The sequence below is a fragment of the Leopardus geoffroyi genome, chromosome C2 (genome assembly GCF_018350155.1).
Source record: "Leopardus geoffroyi isolate Oge1 chromosome C2, O.geoffroyi_Oge1_pat1.0, whole genome shotgun sequence".
Classification (NCBI taxonomy): domain Eukaryota; kingdom Metazoa; phylum Chordata; class Mammalia; order Carnivora; family Felidae; genus Leopardus; species Leopardus geoffroyi.
Window position 1 is genome coordinate 97,107,079 of NC_059333.1, and position 19,762 is coordinate 97,126,840.

The window sequence follows — 19,762 nt, forward strand, 5'->3', positions numbered from 1 at the left end:
GATTTCCTGTTACAATGCAATGTGGTTCTGATTACAGCCTTACTGAAGCCCAGACTTAGTACCTGTGTTCTGCTAGCAGTTTTACCCCTCATTTTCCGTGTTAACATGAGCATCTTATTGACCCTACCTTCTCTTCTTTGCCTGCGATGGTTGGGGAGATTGCGAATCCAAGGGGGTCACAGTGAGGAAACTGAAGACAGCGTATTATCCACATTCTGAGTTCTGGTACAATGCTCTCAAGCTGGAGAAGAGGACCATAATACACTCAAAACAAAAGTGTTTTTTCTAGTATAGAGTTGTGCTCATCTGTTTTGGGCTTTAATTGTGACTGTCACCACAAGTTCAGTTCGTGAGACGTGATTATCGTTCAGAGGAACACTGCCAAAGACCTTACAAACCTCCAGTCCTAGCAATATCATTTAATGAATCTGGTCCATGGAACCATCTTTGCTCACATGACTCACACAGCTTCTTATGTAAGTTTGCCTTAGCATGTAAGCTGACTTACACAGTTTTCCTGCCTTTCATTCTCGCTCCCCTACATTCCTTTCCTCACAGAGTAGCCTGGATTTCCTTTCAAAAATGAATGTTGGGGTGTGTGAGTGGCTCAGTCAGTTAAGCGTCCGACTCTTGATTTCAGCTCAAGTCATGATCTCACGGTCCTGGGATCGAGCTCTGAGTCCAGCTCCATAATGGGCTTGGAGCCTGCTTAAGATTCTCTCTCTCACCCTCTCTCTCTGCCTTGCCCCTCCCTGGCTCACCCTCTATCTCTCTCCCTCTAATAAAAAACAAAGTGAAATAAATAAGGTTGTTTCTCTCTCTTGCTAGAATCCTCCAATGACTTCTCACTGCACTCTGATCAACTTCCAAACTCCTTTTTGTGTATTCAAATGCTTGACATGATCTGGGCTGTACCATTTTCTTGACCTCAATTCTTACCACTGTCCTTCTCTTTGCACACTGCATATCGTGCACAATGGCTTTCTTCCTGGTTCTGCCTTGAAGCCTCTGAACTGGCTGTTCCCTCTTCTTGAGAGCCTGTTTTCCTGCCTCATCACACTGCTGACTCCTTCTCATTCAACCATTAGGTCTCCGTTGACCCATCTTGTCACTCAATTCAGACAACTCTTCCTGGGCCTCCTGATCTAAAGAATTCTCCGAGGGATTCTCTTTCAACTACCTATTTTATTTCCTTCACAGCACTCACTACACTTTAATATTATTTGTTGCTTCATTGACTTACTAGTTTATTTTTTGTCTTCCTATGCAGGCATGTGTGCTTCCAGAGAAAAGGGACTTTATCTTATTCTCAGTATCCTTGTTGTTGGGTGGATAGACAAAAGACCGATCACTGAGTTTATCCAAGTCCACTCACCAGAAAAAGCTCAAGACTGGTTTCAGAGTCCAACTCTAGTTATACTCTAGTATAACTAACTTAGAGCTCATCCTTTCATTCCTCATTTCTACAGTTGTCTTAATTCTTGTCAGGGTCCTACACGCACTAGTTTTCATTATCCTGAATTCATTTAGTTTCTAGTAGCCCCTAGAGAGAGAACCTAACACATGCTAGGTACTTTGTGAATGTTAGTAGAACTGGAATCTGACATTTTATTTTATTTATTTATTTTTATTTATTTATTTATTTATTTTTTTAATTTTTTTTTCAATGTTTATTTATTTTTGGGACAGAGAGAGACAGAGCATGAACGGGGGAGGGGCAGAGAGAGAGGGAGACACAGAATCGGAAACAGGCTCCAGGCTCTGAGCCATCAGCCCAGAGCCTGACGCGGGGCTCGAACTCACGGACCGCGAGATCGTGACCTGGCTGAAGTCGGACGCTTAACCGACTGCGCCACCCAGGCGCCCCTGACATTTTATTTTAATTAAGTTGAGCAACCTCACATTACCACATAACATATTAACTCTACTAAAAAAAACCATTTTCGGGGCGCCTGAGTGGCGCAGTCGGTTAAGCGTCCGACTTCAGCCAGGTCACGATCTCGCGGTCCGTGAGTTCGAGCCCTGCGTCCGGCTCTGTGCTGGCAGCTCAGAGCCTGGAGCCTGCTTCCGATTCTGTGTCTCCCTCTCTCTGACCCTCCCCCGTTCATGCTCTATCTCTTTCTGTCCCAAAAATGGATAAACGTTGGAAAAAAAAAAAAACATTTTCTAAACATAAAGCAACTCAAATTAGTGACATTCCTCCTGTTTTAATGTTAATACCTTAAATCTCTATGATGGGAGTTTTTATAGGAACATCTTTCAGTGAGGTTTTACGTATTACTGTATCTGCTTATATAGAATTTCTTTAAGGAAGTGTTCTTACATCTCCTTTTTTAAACAGGATTAAAGTTAGGTGACTCACCCAAAGCTCTGGTGAGCCAGTAGTAAAGGAAGTACCTGTGATTCTAATCTCTCCCCTCTCTCCCCCTGCCCCTGCCTCCCCTACCTTCCTGCCCATTCCCTTTTTAAATGTTTTTTCTATTTTGTTCCCTTTGGATTTTTTTTAAGTTTAAATTTATTTTCTTTTTTTTTTAACATGTTATTTAAAAGCATCCACAAACAAAAGCCTTGGGAATGGAAAGAGAGGCGTGGGGGAGAGATGGTGGTAAAAATCAGGAGATCTCAGAACTTCAAGAAACCTCTTCACCAAAGAGAGCAAAGGCCGGGAAATGGTGATGTCATTGCTTTTCAAAAGTAGCCAGAAGGAAGGCTGGAAATGACCCATGCATATACTCATCGTTTATGGCAATGCTTTCTCTGTCGTGCACCCAGAACTTCAATGCCTCTCTTCTAAGCCATCCCATGAGCTGCACCGCTGAGGATATTTAAAAGCTCTGCCTATCAAACACAATTTGATTGGCAGCTAAAGACTTATTTTCAGATGTGATGGATAAAGCAGAGGCGCTTAACTTCCTTTTCTGCTTTCTCATCTTCATGACACAGTTTTGTTTTCTTCTTTTAGGGAGGATAAAATGCATTTTTTAAAAAAAGTTTGTTTATTTTGAGAGAGACAGAGACAGCATAAGTCGGGGAAAGGCAGAGAGAATGAGAGAGAGAATTCCAAGCAGGCTCAGCACTGTCAGTGCAGAGCCGGGTTTGGGGCTTGAACTTACAAAACTGTTGTATCATGACCTGAGCAGAAACCAAGACTTGGACACTTGACTGAAGGAGCCACCCAGGCAGCCTGATAAAATCCATTTTTAAGGGGAAGTGATGTTGCAACCAACCAACAGGAGTGGCAAAGATGCCTGTTCTTATTTCCCCAATGAGAACCATAAAGTAGGGCAAGTGGGCAAATACCTCAGGGCGATTCAGGGCGATTCACTGCAGCCCAACTCTCAATTCCAAGCAAGTATAAGCAGGGAGAAAATGACAAACATTGAAATGTTAATCTTCAAATGCTCCTTGTAGACTTTAGTTTTTCTTTTTTTTTTTTGTGCATCTGGAAGGGTTCAATGGTAGGAGGAAAATGGGCTTGAAATGGCTAATGAAATGCTGTGAAGAAAAAAGCAAGCAATTGGGAAAAAGGGCTTCTTCCATGTGGGGAAAAAAAAAAAAAGAATGAGGAAAAGGAAAAAAAAGGACAAAGCGCTCTGGGGCCGGCAGAGCACAGGGGTTACCGTCCTAGTCTGTGCCATTCAGGGCAGGGCACTGAGCCTCGGTGAGCCTGCTTGCTGTCTTTTGAGGATAATATTTGTTTTGCAGTTTGTTTTGAGGTCTAATCTAGTACTAGGTTCATAGGAGATATTCAGTAGCTGATAGTTTTAAAAGTCATGGAGGTAATTTGAACAGGGTCGAAAATAAAGAACTGGGAGTCGCTTAGAGCAGGAAACACAGCATTCTTTTCCAAGTCTGCAGTAAAGGGAGAAGTGTCTTTACATAGGACCCCTTCAGCTATACAGAAGCTATCTTCAGCAAAAACCCTTTTGAAAGCTTTTCCTTATATTAATTATAAAATAATATGGGCCTAAAAAATCAATAGTGACACTATGATCAGTTAGAACGTCTAGAGAAAATGGTTTGGGTGTCAGGCTACTGGCTTGTTTATGGGAAAAAGAGGGAAAAAACGGGTGAGGAGGGTTTTTTGGTTGTTTTTTATTTTTGTTTTTGTTTTGTTTTGTTTTTTCCTCCTGAAAGCAAGGTTATTTATGTTATGAAGTCAATTTTTTGAATGTTTTTTTTTTTTTTTTTTTTTTTAAGTTTTCACCTGGTTATATTGGCAGCATATAGACACAACCTGCTTATACTCCGGGAGCTCGTTGTTAAGTATTTTTCTTTCGTATTATTAAGAAAATATAGATAATCGTAGATAGTTTTTTGTTAGGTTGTGTTTTCATTGCAACTTGCTATGTGGAGAGTAAACTTCAAACTTGTTACAAATTCACCAAACCAAATTCTGAGTTTCCTAAGGGTTTTGCTCCAATATAGTAGTAGCTTTATATGTTTTTTATTTTTATTTTATTTTTTTTACTGATTTTATTAGTAATATGTATTAACTGATTAAAAACAAATAAATGCAAAAGCAGCCTCTATAGAAGTTCTATGGAAGAAAGAAAAAATAGTCTGTGAGTTTATTACTCAGAGATCATTGTTTTTGGGGGTATATCATCCAGATTTATGTAGTCATTCCCAATTCGTTTTTAAATGAAATCATGCTATGATATTTTCAATCTCATTTTAACTTAAAATACACCTCAGGCTTTCGATGCCAATAAATATAGATTTGTCGTAATTTTAATGATTTACATAATAATCCGTTTGAATGGATACACTATAATTTATGTAACAAATTCTCCCTTTCGAACTACTTAAATCTTTATTTTCCCAATTCTTTTTTACTACTAAAACGTATACTTCTATTTGTCTGATTGTTTCCATAGGACTAATTCTTAACAGTGAAATTTCTAGGTCAAAGGAAATTCATATTTAAAATTTTGTTGATATATATTTTCAGACTGTCCTCATGAAAACTGTTCTAGTGTTTACAAATGGCTTTTCTCTCTTGTTAACACTGGACATTGTAATTCTTTTTAATCTGGGCTTATCTAGTAATATAAAAGTACCTCATTTTAATTTGCATTTCTTTATTTACTGTTAAGCATGAACAATTTTTTTGTGTTTATTGGCTGACACTCTACTTTTGTGAATTGCCTAATCATGCCCTTTGACTATTTTTTTTACTGGCCATTAATCTCTTTTGCAGACCGATTCTTCATAGCATCTTATATATTGGGGTTATTGCTGGTCATTTTGTTAATAATGCTTTTTAAATTCAGTTGATAAATTCACAGGACCTGAAATTTTAAGTAAAAAATGACACAAGTTTCTATGGGCAAAGAAGGGTGGGGACAGCCTTAGGGAAAGGTGGGGACCTTAGGGAAAGATCCAAGGTCTCCAAAATGTTATTTGAAATAGTAGCTAAATTACAACCGAAGAGAGGTGGATGACTCATAAAAATTATTTTCCAGTAATTAACGTTTTAAAGAGTTGGCCATGTTCTAGAACAGGACGCCAGGATCCTCTTCTGTGGGACTTTGCAAATGGGTTTCATACCTTTCGATCTGGCTTGCACAACGCGAAAGGATTGGCCAGATGACTGTTCAAGATGTACCTTTGCCCAAAGTACTTTTTTTTTTCCTATTTTTACATATAAACTTGAGATTCTTAAAAGCCCTAATTCAAGGTACTTTTTAGTTCAGTTACCAATGCTATGGACGCTGTCCTTTCTAACAGGCTTAAAAAATGAGAAAGTCTAAACCATATTTCCAAGCTTAAGAACGAATAAAAGTAGCTCTCTGTTTCAGTTCTTCCTAATACATGAAGAGTGATTGTGACTCATCTTCCTCAGCTTTAATTTCTTACTGCTCTCTTGTGGCCATTCAAATGAACTGTCCAGATTTTTTTTTGAACAGATCTTACAATGTTGTTAATAAATTATCAAGCAGAGTCATCAAATGTTGTTTGTGGAATCAATTTGGAGTCTCTGACATTTGAACATCGAGGTTTCAAAATAATTATTTTATTACTAAACATTTACAGGCATGGGGCTGCAGAATAGGAAAGGCCTGCAAACTTCTTCTTCTGATTTTTGTGAAAGCAGCCACATGGTTATTCATCTATGAAGTCACCAAAAAGCTAAAATTTGACGTAGTTCTGGCCCTTCTGAAAGTAAAATAATGCAATTCCCAGCTCCTTCCCTTACTATGGCTTGGGAATATCAGTAGAGCCTAAGTTCAGTCATTATAATATAAAATAGTCCTTTTTTAGGGGTTGGGGGGAATAACTCAAAGCTGGCTAAACATTAGAGCACAAATAAGATACAGCTAAAAACTAAAATTATTCTGTGACATTTTGGTCATGTAATACTGTCCACGAGTAGACAAGGACCCACACTTTCAGCTTCTGAGATCTTAAGAAGACAAAATGGGGGCACTGGGGTGGCTCAGTTGGCTGAGCACCTGACTCTTGATTTCATCTGAGGTCATGATTTCACTGTTTGTGGGTTAGAGCCCCATGTTGAGCTCTGCACTGACAGCACAGAGCCTGCTTGGGATTTCTCTTTGTCCCTCTCTCTGTCCCTCTCCCTGCTCACACACACAACACACTCTCTCTCTCTCTCTCTCTCTCTCTCTCTCTCTCACTCTTTCTTTCTCTCTCAAAACAGATAAGCAAACATTAAAGAACAAAAAAACAAAATGAATTGAAATGCTTTATTCGTACAGGCCTGAGTGTCAGTCAGCAAGTTAAGATGTTGCCTAACAAAACTCTACTTCATGTGGCCTCAATCCCTGTGACCACATCTATGCAAATAGGGCAGGTTTTAAGTGCAATGAGTAGCTACTCTGCCATAATTAGCATATGTATATAGGCATACTTCATTTTATTGTGCTTCACAGATACTGTGTTTTTTACAAATTAGAGGTTGGTGGCAACCTTATGTCTAGTAAGTCGATGGGCACCATTTTTCCAACAGCATTTGCTCACTTTGTATCCCTGTCACATTTTGGTTATTTTCCAATGTTCCCAACTTTTCCATTATTATGATATTTTTATGGCGATCCATGACTAGTGATCTTTAATCTTACTATTGTAATTGTTTGGGTGCCACGAACTGCCCCCCTACAAAATAGCAAACTTCACCCATAAATGTTATGTGTGTTCTCATTGCTCCACCAACCGGCCGTTCCCCCATCTCTCTCCCTCTGCTCAGACCTCCCTATTCCCTGAGACACAACAATATTGACATTAGACCACTTAATCCTACAATAACCTCTAAGTGTTCAAGCAGAAGGCAGAGTTTCATGACTCTCAATTTAAATCAAAAGCTAGAAATGGTTGGACTTAGTGAGGAAGGCATGTCAAAAGCCAAGACAGGCTGAAAGCTAAGCCCTTGCATCGAACAGCCAACATGTGAATGCAAAGGAAAAATTCTTTTTTTTAAATATTTTTTTTCAGTTTTGTTTATTTATGTTGAGAGACAGCGTGAGCAGGGGACGGGTAGAGACAGAGGGAAAGAGAGAATCTCAAGCAAGCTCTGCACTGTCAGCACAGAGCCTGACGTGGGGCTCGAACTCGTGAAACCAAGAGATCATGACCTGAACTGAAACTGAGAGTCAGACGCTTAACCGACTGAGTCACCCAGGTGCTCCTACAAAGGAAAAAATCTTAAAGGGAATTAAGCTGTGATGCACAAATGATGAGAAAACAAAACAGCCTTATTGCTGATAGAGAGGAAGTTTGAATGGTCTGGATAGAAGATCAAACCAACCGCCATGTTCCTTTCAGTCAAAGCCTAATTCAGAGCAAGACCCTAACCTTCCTCAATTCTATGAAGCCTAAGAGGTAAAGAAGCTGCACAAGAAAAATCTGAAGCTAGCAGAGTTTGGTTCATGAAGTTTAAGGAAAGAAGGTGTCTCCGTAACATAAAAATGCACAGTGATGCAAGTGCTGATGCAGAAACTACAGCAAATTATCCAGGAGATCTAGCTAAGATAATTTATGAAGGTGGCTGTACTAAACAACAGATTTTCAATGTAGATGAAACAGCCTTATACTGGGAGAAGATGCCATCTAGGACTTTCATAGCTAGAGAGAAGTTAATGCCTGGTTTCATAGCTTCAAAGGACAGGTTGACTATCTTGTTAGGGGCTAATGCAGCTGGTGACTTTAAGTTGAAACCAACTGTCATTGACCCTTCTGGAAATCCTAGGACCCTTAGGAATTATTATGCTAAATCTATTTTGCCTATGTTCTATAAATGGAACAACAAAGCCTGGGTGACCGCATGTCTCTTTACAACATGGCTTACTGAATATTTTAAGCCCACTGTTGGTACCTACTGCTCAGAAAAAAAGATTCCTTTCAAAATATTACCACTCACTGACAATGCACCTGGTCATCTAAGAGCTCCGATGGAGATGTACAATGAGATTAATCTTGTTTTCATGCCTGCTAACACAATATCCATTCTATAGCCCATGTATCAAGGGCTAATTTTGACTTTCAAGACTTATTATTTAAGAAATACATTTCATAAGGCTATAACTGTCATGGATAGTGATACCTCTGATGGATCTAGGCAAAGTAAAATGAGAAGTTTTTAGAAAGGATTCACCATTCTAAATGCCATTTAGATGCAACCACCACCCTGACCAGTCAGCTGTGATCACCATCAAGGCAAAACCCTCCACCAGCAAAAAGATTATGGCTCACTGAAAGCTTAGAATTTTTTTTTCAGCAATAAAGTAGTTTTTTTTTTTTTTTTTCAACGTTTTTATTTATTTTTGGGACAGAGAGAGACAGAGCATGAACGGGGGAGGGGCAGAGAGAGAGGGAGACACAGAATCGGAAACAGGCTCCAGGCTCTGAGCCATCAGCCCAGAGCCCGACGCGGGGCTCGAACTCACGGACCGCGAGATCGTGACCTGGCTGAAGTCGGACGCTTAACCGACTGCGCCACCCAGGCGCCCCGAGCAATAAAGTAGTTTTAAATGAAGGTATGGCCTTTGTTTTAATAACTAATGCTATCATATACTTAATAGATTACAGTGTAGTTTAAACGTAACTTTTGTATGCACTGGAAACCGGAGAAATCATCTGGCTCACTTTATTGCAATATTTACTTTATTGTGGTGGTCTGGTACCAAACCTGCAGTGTCTCTGACGTATACTATATTCATGTGGCTAATTCTTCTGTAAAATGAGGTCCACGCTCTTCCAGACATGATGCTATAGAAACAGAGCTGCGTTCAGAGCGGCCAGGGTTATGTTACTTCAACCAATATATATTGGAGCGACATCTCTGAATCAGGTCCTAGGAATATAAATAATAGCCACCTCCCCCCAAAGGCATCGTTTCATTGAGTTTACAGTCTACTGTATGAGACAGACATAATCCATGAAGGAATGTAAAAACACAACCATGATAAATTCTACAGAGCAAAGAAATATGAAGTTTATCCAATCAAGAGGATTAGAAAAGGTTTCCTTGAGAATGTGATGGTACAGCCAAGATGTCAAGGTGAATAGACACTAATGAGGCCAAGAGGAGAGAAAGAGCAGAAGGACCAGTGTGTGCAAAGGCCCTGCAGTGAGAGGGAGCAGGAAGCTGTTAATGACATGAAACAATAGTTATTTAGTAGTAAGAAAGAAGAGGAAGGGTGAGATACTTAAAGGTGTTGAGATATGGTTTTGTGGGCTCAGTGAAAGGGTAAGTTTGCCTTTATTACAAAAGTATAAGAAAGATATCAAGATGCTCTAAGCAGATAATGTTAGGATCTCCTCGTGTTTGAAAAGACTGTTTTACTTTATGTGTGGAAAGTGGAGAGACAGGGGTCCAAGAAATGAAAAGAGAACACTTTGAAATCTATTGCAATAGTCCAGGTGAGAATTGGTAGTAGCATTGATGGGCTGTGAGAAATATCTAAATCAAAGGATATATAATTTTTAAGACTTAACAATGGATTGGTTATTAGAGGTGAGGGTGACAGAGTGCTCTGGACGATTTCTTGGCAGCTAACTTCAATAACACATTGACTTCTGGTTATATTTATTAATACCAGAATGCCAGAATGTGACCAATTTGGGTAGAAATACCGAGTTTAAGTTGTACATGAGATATACAACTAGAGATGGCAGGAAGGTAGGTAGGTATGTCAATTGAGAATTTAGGGGAGAATCTGTCATGCATATATATTTGAATAATATATATTCACTTGGTATTCTAACGTGTGAATTTTGATGAGATTTCTGAGGATAGAAAACTAATAAAAAAAGATGGACAGAATAAGTGAAACTTGAAGAAATTAAACAGCTCTTTGTTAAGTAAAAAATAAAAAAAGAAAGAGTCTACACAGGTGAGTAAGAAAAATTATTGGAGAGGATAGAGTAAAATCATGAAAACATGGTGCCACAGAGATCAATGGAAGATTAGGGCTAAAGAAGAAAAAAACAGTTAACATGTCAAGCAGCTTAGGTAACAATAAATAATAACAACTAACATCTGTAGCATTTAATATGCATCAGACATTTTCTCACGGTTTTTTATATATCAACTCCTTGAATCTTGACACCTGTACTATGGTGTACTATTTTATAGATGAAGAAAGTGAAGCACAGAGAAGTTAGTCCCTTGCTTGAGATTACACAACTAGTAAATAGAGGCGTTAGCAGTCAAACCAAGGCAGTATGACTTTAAAGTTCCATACTTTGTTTGCCGTTATGCTGTTCTGCCTCTCGACAAGTCAAAGATGGAGAAAAAAATGTCTTTGAGTTGAGTGATGTGAAGTTCGATCATGACCTTACCACGCACTGTTTGACTGGCATGATAGGTCCAGGCCAACAGCCACACTGCGATGATTGTACAGCCGGGGCAGGGGAAAGGTGAAGAAACAGACACTGCATTTCGGTACAGCTAGATGAGCAGCTGTTGAGAAGCATCGCTCTGAGAAATGTAGTTTGGATCCGTCCCCAGCTAGAGTTATACGAGTGGGATTCGTGTGAAGCCAGGCAACTATGGAAGACCCGAAGACTAGGGTCATCTCTATTTGGATATGAAGCCAGCATTCCGAAATGCACAGGCTCTTAGTTCTGTTGTAGAGGGAGACAAAATCACTGGCTTACCTTTGATATTACATTTCTGAGGTTAAAAACTATTTTATTAATATTGTTACTCCTATTCCTAAACTCCTTCACTTATTACAGTGCCTTATACGTGGCAGAGAGAAATGGGGTTCTGGGGAAAAGTCACTTTGGAGTTAGGGAATGCTCCCATGCTCCCTATTGGCCATGACGTTAGACAAATCCCAACCTCTTCATTCTTCAGCTGTAAAAGAGGAAAAAAACGGCACCCTCTCAGTATTGTTGGCAAGGTTAAGAATAAAAATACTTTGTTAACTACACAATTCTATAGAAATGTTAGGTGCCACTGTAACAAACTGCTATTGAAAGAGGGAAGGAAAGAGAGAAGGGAGTGACCTTGGTTTGAGAGTTTCACCACACCAGAAGAAAATATAAGCCTACTGAAGAATGTGGGCACACATAACTGTAACTATTTGTTGGTGAATTAATTGGTTTTTCCATTTGGGAAGAGTTAGAAACAACTCTTAGAAACAGCATGCGTCCTCTGGGGTCAGAAAAAGATCACCCTGACCTTTGCCTGAATACCATTTCCATGGGCACACTGGTCAACAGGGCAGGAGTTTCAGCTTAGCAGTGGTGATAGAACAGGCATTTAACATAAATATTTGTTGACTGATTGATTGAACTGGGCATATCATCAACATTGCAGCACAAAATGTTTCGACAAGTGATCTTGTGAGATTTTGTAGGAATAAGCTTGCCAGCATTACAGCAGGCAGATATTTCCTGAACAGTCACACCACAACGCCCCCGATGAATTGCCCACCAGTGCCAATTAAATGTAGTTGTAGTTAAACCTTCAGGGTGGTAGAAAATGATCTTTAGGACAGCATAGGATTCACTGGGGAGTAGCCAGCTCTACAATGCTATCGTTTCACACATAATTTGAGGAAGAGGTGAAGGAACATGAGAAACAGTTGCTTGCTGCGTTCATGGACTAGAGATTCTTCATTGACAGCAAGTCTGAGGTTTCAAATTTTAAAAACAATGAGCCTTAGAGCTCTTTCAGACATTACACGAGGTCCTCTGAAGTTTTTCTTCAAGTGTAAGTAACTCACCAACATATTTTTTAAAGTATTCACTTTCCAAAAGAACAAAACAAACAAATAAAAGCAACAAGAACAATAACAAACATAGCAAATGAACCAAAGACAAGAATAATGCAATTAAGAAAGAGCCTGTGTCTGTGTTCGGGTCTGCATGACCTGATCGCGTTACTGCATGACTACTGAGAATTTTCTTCATCAAATCTCTAGAGTAGTTATCATGCCACACACTTTTGCAACCTCCAGTGTAACCAGATCTCCCTGACTGTGTTCCAGATGTCTCCAACTGCAAAGCCACAGGGGATGTCTGGTAGGATCAGGTGCTAGAACAGGTCAAGGTAGACTGTGAGGCTTCTATGAAGTTGCTAGAGGTACTCTAAAGGAGGGCAGCCTCTTTTTCCCCTTTCTCTTAGATATACACTTGCTGTGCTGGCAGGGGCCCTTGAGACAGTTTCTCTTTGGAACCTCCTGTCTTTGTGCAAATTCCATTTTGTAATGACCCTTTTTCTCTTAGGACATACATTGTGCCCTAAATTAATTTAAGGTTGGAGGCCTGAAATTACACGCTGGATATAGCAACATAGCAGCAGTTGAATGGAGAACTAAATGTTATGTTTGAAATATAACTGATCAGTTTTAGAAACAAAATTCTAAACGACTAGTATGTTACTGACAGGTGGGCAGTCAAGCCCCTAAATGCCTTTGCAAAAAGTTCAGATCTTTTCTTATAGGTTAACAGATGCTGACCTGGGACTTCCATGTGCTGGAATCCACTGGTGGAATTGCTGCTTCTTCCTGACTGAAGGAGTTCAATGCAGCTCCTTAGGACCCACAGGCTTTCAGAAGGACAATTCCATCCTTCTCTTCTAACAATACTACCCTTTGCTTTGCTCAGTCCTGAGTCTTTCTCTGAGGCTACAGTCTCCCTTTTGCCCTCATCTAGCTTTGATAGTGTTAAATTTAGCTTGCTCCTGTTTAACTCAAACTTGATGATTCCACATTCTCTGTATAAATGTGCCCATATTTACTTGAAAGAGAAAGCCATCCTTCCATTTTTAAAACCAGGTAACTAGATGATCTATCACATGCATATCCAACTGTTAATGTCAGCTCTGGTGTAGACTATATCATTTCTTTTCTACTAAAAAAAGAAAAAAAAATCACCAGAATGAAAAATGATTAAGAAAATGGAAAGAACGATGCTATAATACAGATGGCATTGAACCTACTTTAATTAATAAACAAATAAAAAGAGCTAAGAAGCATTGGTATTTTAATATCAGTAATCACTGGTGACACACTTCACGATTGATTGCCACAATGGCTGAATACAGTTTCCTTAGATAAGCGTTCATGAGGGAGGTTTGAATCATAATGGAAAGTCAGACCATCTGATAGGTTAGCGTCTCTGTACTCACTGCCTCCTTGTAACTCTCACCAAGTAGGCCTCAAGGAACCATATTGAGGGGTGAAAGCAAGAGCCCTATATATGTGGTGTGTACAAGAAGAATCAGACAAGGAAGGGAAATAAGAATTCAGACATTTCCATGTCTGGCCTGGCATCATTTATTTTCGTTCATTACTCTCAAAGTGTTATTAAATTATTTTTCTAAATAAAAATGAGCTCTAGTGAATAACATTAATCTATTCATCCTAATTATAATTGTGTCAAGAACTCTGAATTGCCACTAAATACTTTTGTAAAAGTGCTTTTACTCTCATTCCAAACTATTCATATATCCAAACATCAAATGAATATTTAATAAGTATTTATGAGCATCTATTGCATTCTTAACTGGACCCAAGTTCTACAGATGCAACAGAATGGTCTCTGCCATCACAGAGTTTACATTTTTAATGGGGAAATAGATAATACAAAAAACAACTATAACGAAGTCTTATAAGTGTAATAGAGGGTAAACACCAGCTCCTAAAGGAGCAAATAGCAGAAGGCATCGAATCCCATCGGCAAGAGAAGGTCCTACGACTACCTGGAAGACATGATAATCAAGCTGCTATCTGAGAGATGACTAGAAATTAATCAAGTAAAGGGCCAGAGGTTAAGGAAGACAGTTCCAGCCAAGTAGAATGTTATACGCAAAGCCTCAAGAGAAGGGAGAGATGGTGTGTGCAAGAAACAGAAGAGATTACGTATGTCTACAGTCAAAAGTTCAGCATGGGGCATGGCAAGATGAAGTAAAAATTAGAGATCTGTGACTCCTAAGCCAGGCTAAGAATTTGGATCCTATTCTAATGTCAATGGGAAGCAAGTGAAAACTAGCATATATAGTAAGATTGGATTTATATTTTAGAAAGATCAGTTGGACTTCATTGTAGAGAATATAAGATTCCCTCACCATCCACATTCTCATTAGTGGAGCTCACAGTGTCTCGACTCAGGTGTGAGACTCAGATAAGATTTTAAATAAGTCTCCACTTCCCAAACTTTTGCGTACCACTGTACAAAACAGAATAGATAGCCTAATATCTTTATCTGATCTCTTGCTGTCTAAACTGAGGAATCAGATCCATTCAGAAACATAAAGAATATTTTTAATTTTAAGTGGGGCAATCATGAAGCCCGGGGACATACTCAAGGTAGTAGAAGAGCAGTGATCTGAGGATCTGAGAGATATTTAAAGAGCATCACTAAGCCACGGGGATAGATTTGATATAGGGCAGAGGTCAAGAGTGATAGAGAAAGAATGGAGGATAATGCACAGTCATTACTAAGGTGATAAAAACCATGATATTTCTACAGCTATGATAGGAAACAAGAAGGTTTTGGTTTTCACTGAAATGGAGTTTGGGGATTATGAGACGTAGAAGATAAAAATTCTATTTGGAACTTACTGCATTTAAAGTGTAAGAGGAAATTGAGGTGGATTTGTCCAGGAAGCAGTTAGATGTTTGAATCTGAAGCTAAGGAAAGGCACTGAAGCACAGAATTTCTAGTTATTGGCTTGTAGATAGTGTGGTGGAGACTTCCAGTTGTTCATTAAAATCTATCCCTCCACGCCCCATTTTCCCTGATGTTATGCCCAATTAAAGTCCACATTTCCCAGCTGTCACCATGGAGTTGTGTGCCCATTTGACCACATTCTTGCCAGGGAAATGTGAATAGATGCAATGTATGCAACTTCATGCCATTTGTTTATAGAGTAGTTCATGCCCCTGACCTTCCTTGTTTCCCTTCTCTTTCCTGAAGACCCTAAACTTAGTAGAAACCTAGCTTCAAACAGCAGACAATGACTAGCCAGATGGTGCTGAGATTCAGAATAGCAGGATAAGAGAAGCTGGGTCTCTAAGTGACTGTGTAAGGCAAAGTTGCTGCCGTCCTGGATCACGTACACCTTGACTCTTAGGTGAGAGCGAGGTAAACCTCATTCTTTACATCGCTCTTTTTTTTTTTTTTTTTTTTTTTTGCAATAGCTTAGTCTTCACCCTAAAGAATAGAGATGGAAATCTTGAGAGACGACATTAGATATACCAGGGAAAAGCATGTAGAATGAGGAAAGAAAGACCCTGTGATGGAATCTTCCAGAACACCAATATTGAAAAAGTAGGCAGACTAGAATCATGAAAAAGAGGATTATAAATGTAACTTAAAAAATTAGAGGAAATCAAGGGGTGTGCCTCTTCATAAATAGTGGGAAGAGAGCGGTCAAGTGTCAAGTGATGCTAAGAGATCAACAAAGTAGGGGCCTGGGTGGCTCGGTCGGTTACGCATCTGACTTCAGCTCAGTCATGATCTCCTAGCTTGGAGCTTCTCGTCAGGCTCTGTGCTGACAGCTCAGAGCCTGGAGCCTGCTTCAGATTCTGTGTCTCCCTCTTCTGCCCCTCCCCCACTGGTGCGCTGTCTCTCTTAAACACAAACATAAAAACAAAAACACAAAAAACAGAAAAAAAAAAAAAAAAAAAGCCCGGAGGGAGAATTCTGGGGATTTAGTATCAAGGAGGCCACTGATGACCACAATGAGGACAGGTCCAAAGAAATTGTGGGTATGAAGAGATGGCAGAGAGATGAGGAAATGGAGATTACAAACACTGGCAGGATTTTACAGAAATTTGGTGTGGTAGTAAGAAGAGAGGTGGAGCCACAATTATAGATGGGAATGGGATCAGCAACTAATAGCTAATATTTATCTCAGGGCTTAAGAGGGACCAGGTAATATCCTAAACTCTACACATATTCTTCCATTCATTTCTCACAACAAGCCTATTAAATTGGTCTACTATGTACATTTTACAGAAAACCAAAGACAAAAAATGTCTAAGGCCCCACTAAGTTTTGGAACACTCTTAATCGCCTTTTGCTACAATGGCTGGTCAGGCAGCAATTTTTTTTTTCGGTGCCTAAAACTGGGACGCTTCCTCCTTTCACTATTCTTGCTGATCGTAAGCTGAATTTTAAAGTTAGGCCCAACAAAATGTTGAACAGCAAGGCAAAGATACGTTTGGTCCACCTCAGCCAAGGCCCAGGACATTTCTACTTGCCTCAATACCTGAGGCCTGACTGGTTAAAGAAGGATGCTTTCAGATGTCCTGTGTTGATAATCATCACCTTGATCTGTTAGTCACAACATGAATTTAGAGTTGTTTTCAGGGTGCCTTTGAAACTGCTTGTCCTGGATGCCAGCATTATTACACTTGCTTGTTTGTTTGAAATAAGTACCAAAGGATCTTGAAAAAGAGCTGAGGAAACATAGAAAAAGGGATTTCTTAGAAGTGGTGAGGGCCCCCTTGCTGTTGTGGAGACCATGAATTTATTGTGACATTTATCTGCAGTTACCTGATTTCCTCCGATGTATGGTCAGCCACTGATGTAAATACGCTGAGAAGGGAGGTGGCTGGAATCTCCTAGGCTTGGGCTTCTGCCAGTAGATGATGGAAAAATAAGTTAGGATATTAAAAACAGAGTAGTTGAAATGATGGATCATGGGACTTAAGCTGTGTAGGAAAGGGGGATGTGGGAGAACTGATCAAGAGAATGAAGCAGGGTTAAGGGTTTTGAGTGTAAGCTTCATGACAGCAGGCATCTTTTGACTTCTTGCTTTCCCCAAGGAAATCCAGTGTTAAGAACAATATAAGGTACCAAGAGTGCTCTCAAAACTAATGGCTATACCACGAGATTAAACTAAAATATTAGAAATAATTAAACAACAGACAGAAAATAAGAATTCTTGGTTAAATAATTATGTAGTGCAAATTTACAATTTAAGAGCTGGAGTAGTTTCAGGTAAAAATTAAGGTTCCACGTTTACAACTTGGTGGTGGGTGCCTAAAATACACACACACACACACACACACACACACACACACACACTGACAGTGTGGAACCTGCTTAGGATTTTCTCTCTCTCCCTCTCTTTCTGACCCTCTCCCTCCCTCCCTCTCTTTCTCTTTCAAAATAAATAAGTAAAATTAAAAAATATATATTAAGGGGCACCTGGGTGGCTCGGTCGGTTCAGCATCTGACTTTGGCTCAGGTTATGATCTGACAGGTCCTGAGTTTGAGCCCTGCGTCAGGCTCTGTGCTGACAGCTCAGAGCCTGGAGCCTGCTTCGGATTCTGTGTCTCCCTCTCTCTCTGCCCCTCCCCTGCTCATGCTCTGTCTCTCTCTCAAAAATAAATGAACATTAAAATATATACATATATTGGGGCGCCTGGGTGGCGCAGTCGGTTAAGCGTCCGACTTCAGCCAGGTCATGATCTCGCGGTCCGTGAGTTCGAGCCCCGCGTCGGGCTCTGGGCTGATGGCTCAGAGCCTGGAGCCTGTTTCCGATTCTGTGTCTCCCTCTCTCTCTGCCCCTCCCCCGTTCATGCTCTGTCTCTCTCTGTCCCAAAAATAAATAAACGTTTAAAAAAAAATTAAAAAAAAAATATATACATATATTAAAAAACCCCAACTTGGTGGTGGGAGCCTGAGGGCACTGCACAAAAAAGTAAGTTACTGGAGATGAGGCCAACATACATAGAGCTAAGGGTTTCTTTGGGTTGAACACAGTCTTTCCAGGCACTCAGGATGATAACAGAACCCTTGGAAAGGAAGAGAATTGTAAGCCCAGGTGCCAAGGCAATCAGTAAGTGAGAGGGAATGATTAGAAAGTCTGAAAGCAACACACTGTGAAAAACAGAGAATGGTACACAAGTCAAAGATGAAAATTCCAGCTAGCTTCACTTAATAATAATAATGGTTAATGTGTTCCATTCACCTGGCTAAAGTGGCTGACAATGGATACTTTATAGTTCGATTTACCTGTTTTCATGGTCTAAAATGAAATATTGATTGCCCGTCTGGAAAATTATTTCATTCTGTGCCATATGACATGAATCTTGCTTCTTTTTTTTTCCTCATATGCCAAAATTGGATGAATCTATAAAGGCAAATTTATTTGATGTTAATAATCTATCAATCAATAAAAAAATCCAAACCAGTTGATGAACATGGATATTGTCCAGTCTTTGAGTTTTTGATATTTGTCTATCGTGTTCACACATTCTTATTGTATATTCTTATTGTATATTCTTATTCTTATAGTAAGCTTATTACTTACTATTCTTTCTAGATAAGAATTTCCTATTTATTCTTTATCTTCTTTGCAATGGCATGCATGATTTCTTTGTAATGGCATGCATGTCAAATATCTCGTGCTGGCCATTTTATTTTTTACTATTGTATATTGTTTACTTGTTGATATAGCTTGAGATTAACTTTGTTTAAATTTGACAATAAGAATATTTCCTTTTAAACAATCAATTCCATTTTGACGATATTATATAAAATGCTAAATATTTTGTGGCATGTCTTGCAACTACAATTTATCCCAGTTTTTTAATAATGCCTAGAAACAAATAAAATTGTAGGTTCTATGTTTGTTTCTCTGGAAGAGAAAATGGAAAACCGAGGCAATCACACCAATAATTTAGGTACATAAGTGACTTGGCTATTTCATTCAAAAGTGTTTTTTCATCTGAGTTATCTGTATATTTAATTCCCCCTGTTACTCTCCTTTCATAGAGAGACTGTGTATGAACCAGAAATTAAAGAAAAAGTTTCTAATTCTTTGGTTAAAGACTGGGTGGAAATGTTCTAGCGTTTGTGCTATGATGTATAGAATGTTTCATAACCAAAAAAAATATTAACAAGGAATTCTTACCTTGATTCTCATTAGCTACAATTTAAGAAGAAAATCCAACCAATGAGTAGACCATTTCAGAGAATGTTTTCATGCTGAACTCTTGATTCCCCTGTCTTTGTGAAGCTGAAAGTCACCAGACGCTATTTGATAGCTTGTTCCACTATTCTCTAGTACTCTTTTCTTTTCATTATTTCAACTATGCTAGTCAAATAAGTTTCCATGGCCCTGTCCTCAAAAGTTGTACAGGGCATGATGGCTTGTTTTGCTTGGCAAAATTCTCTAGAACGTGATTCATTGTCTGCAGGTGATTCATGGTTAGGAAATTAATTCTGAACTCTGCCAGTGATTGTGGTTGATTAAAGTCCAGAAGTCCCTGCCGTCTATTCACTAGCACTCTTTGTCAACTGGAATATTTCTGTAATAAAAAGGGCCGAA

General features: G+C 39.3%; 1 long non-coding RNA gene across 3 annotated transcripts; it reads right to left on the reverse strand.

Annotated features, from left to right (window-relative positions):
* Window positions 1-67: 67 nt before the first annotated feature.
* On the reverse strand, window positions 68-19,539 carry LOC123611278. Of its 3 annotated transcripts, none has more exons than XR_006718522.1 (4): window positions 19,346-19,539; window positions 18,445-18,562; window positions 16,978-17,059; window positions 68-241 (listed from the first exon to the last, which is right to left on the reverse strand). It is a non-coding gene; the product is annotated as an uncharacterized LOC123611278 (long non-coding RNA). The 3 variants fall into 3 exon arrangements; XR_006718523.1 differs by lacking the exon at window positions 68-241 and adding an exon at window positions 8,972-11,323; XR_006718524.1 differs by lacking the exon at window positions 68-241 and adding an exon at window positions 16,040-16,880.
* Window positions 19,540-19,762: the final 223 nt, after the last annotated feature.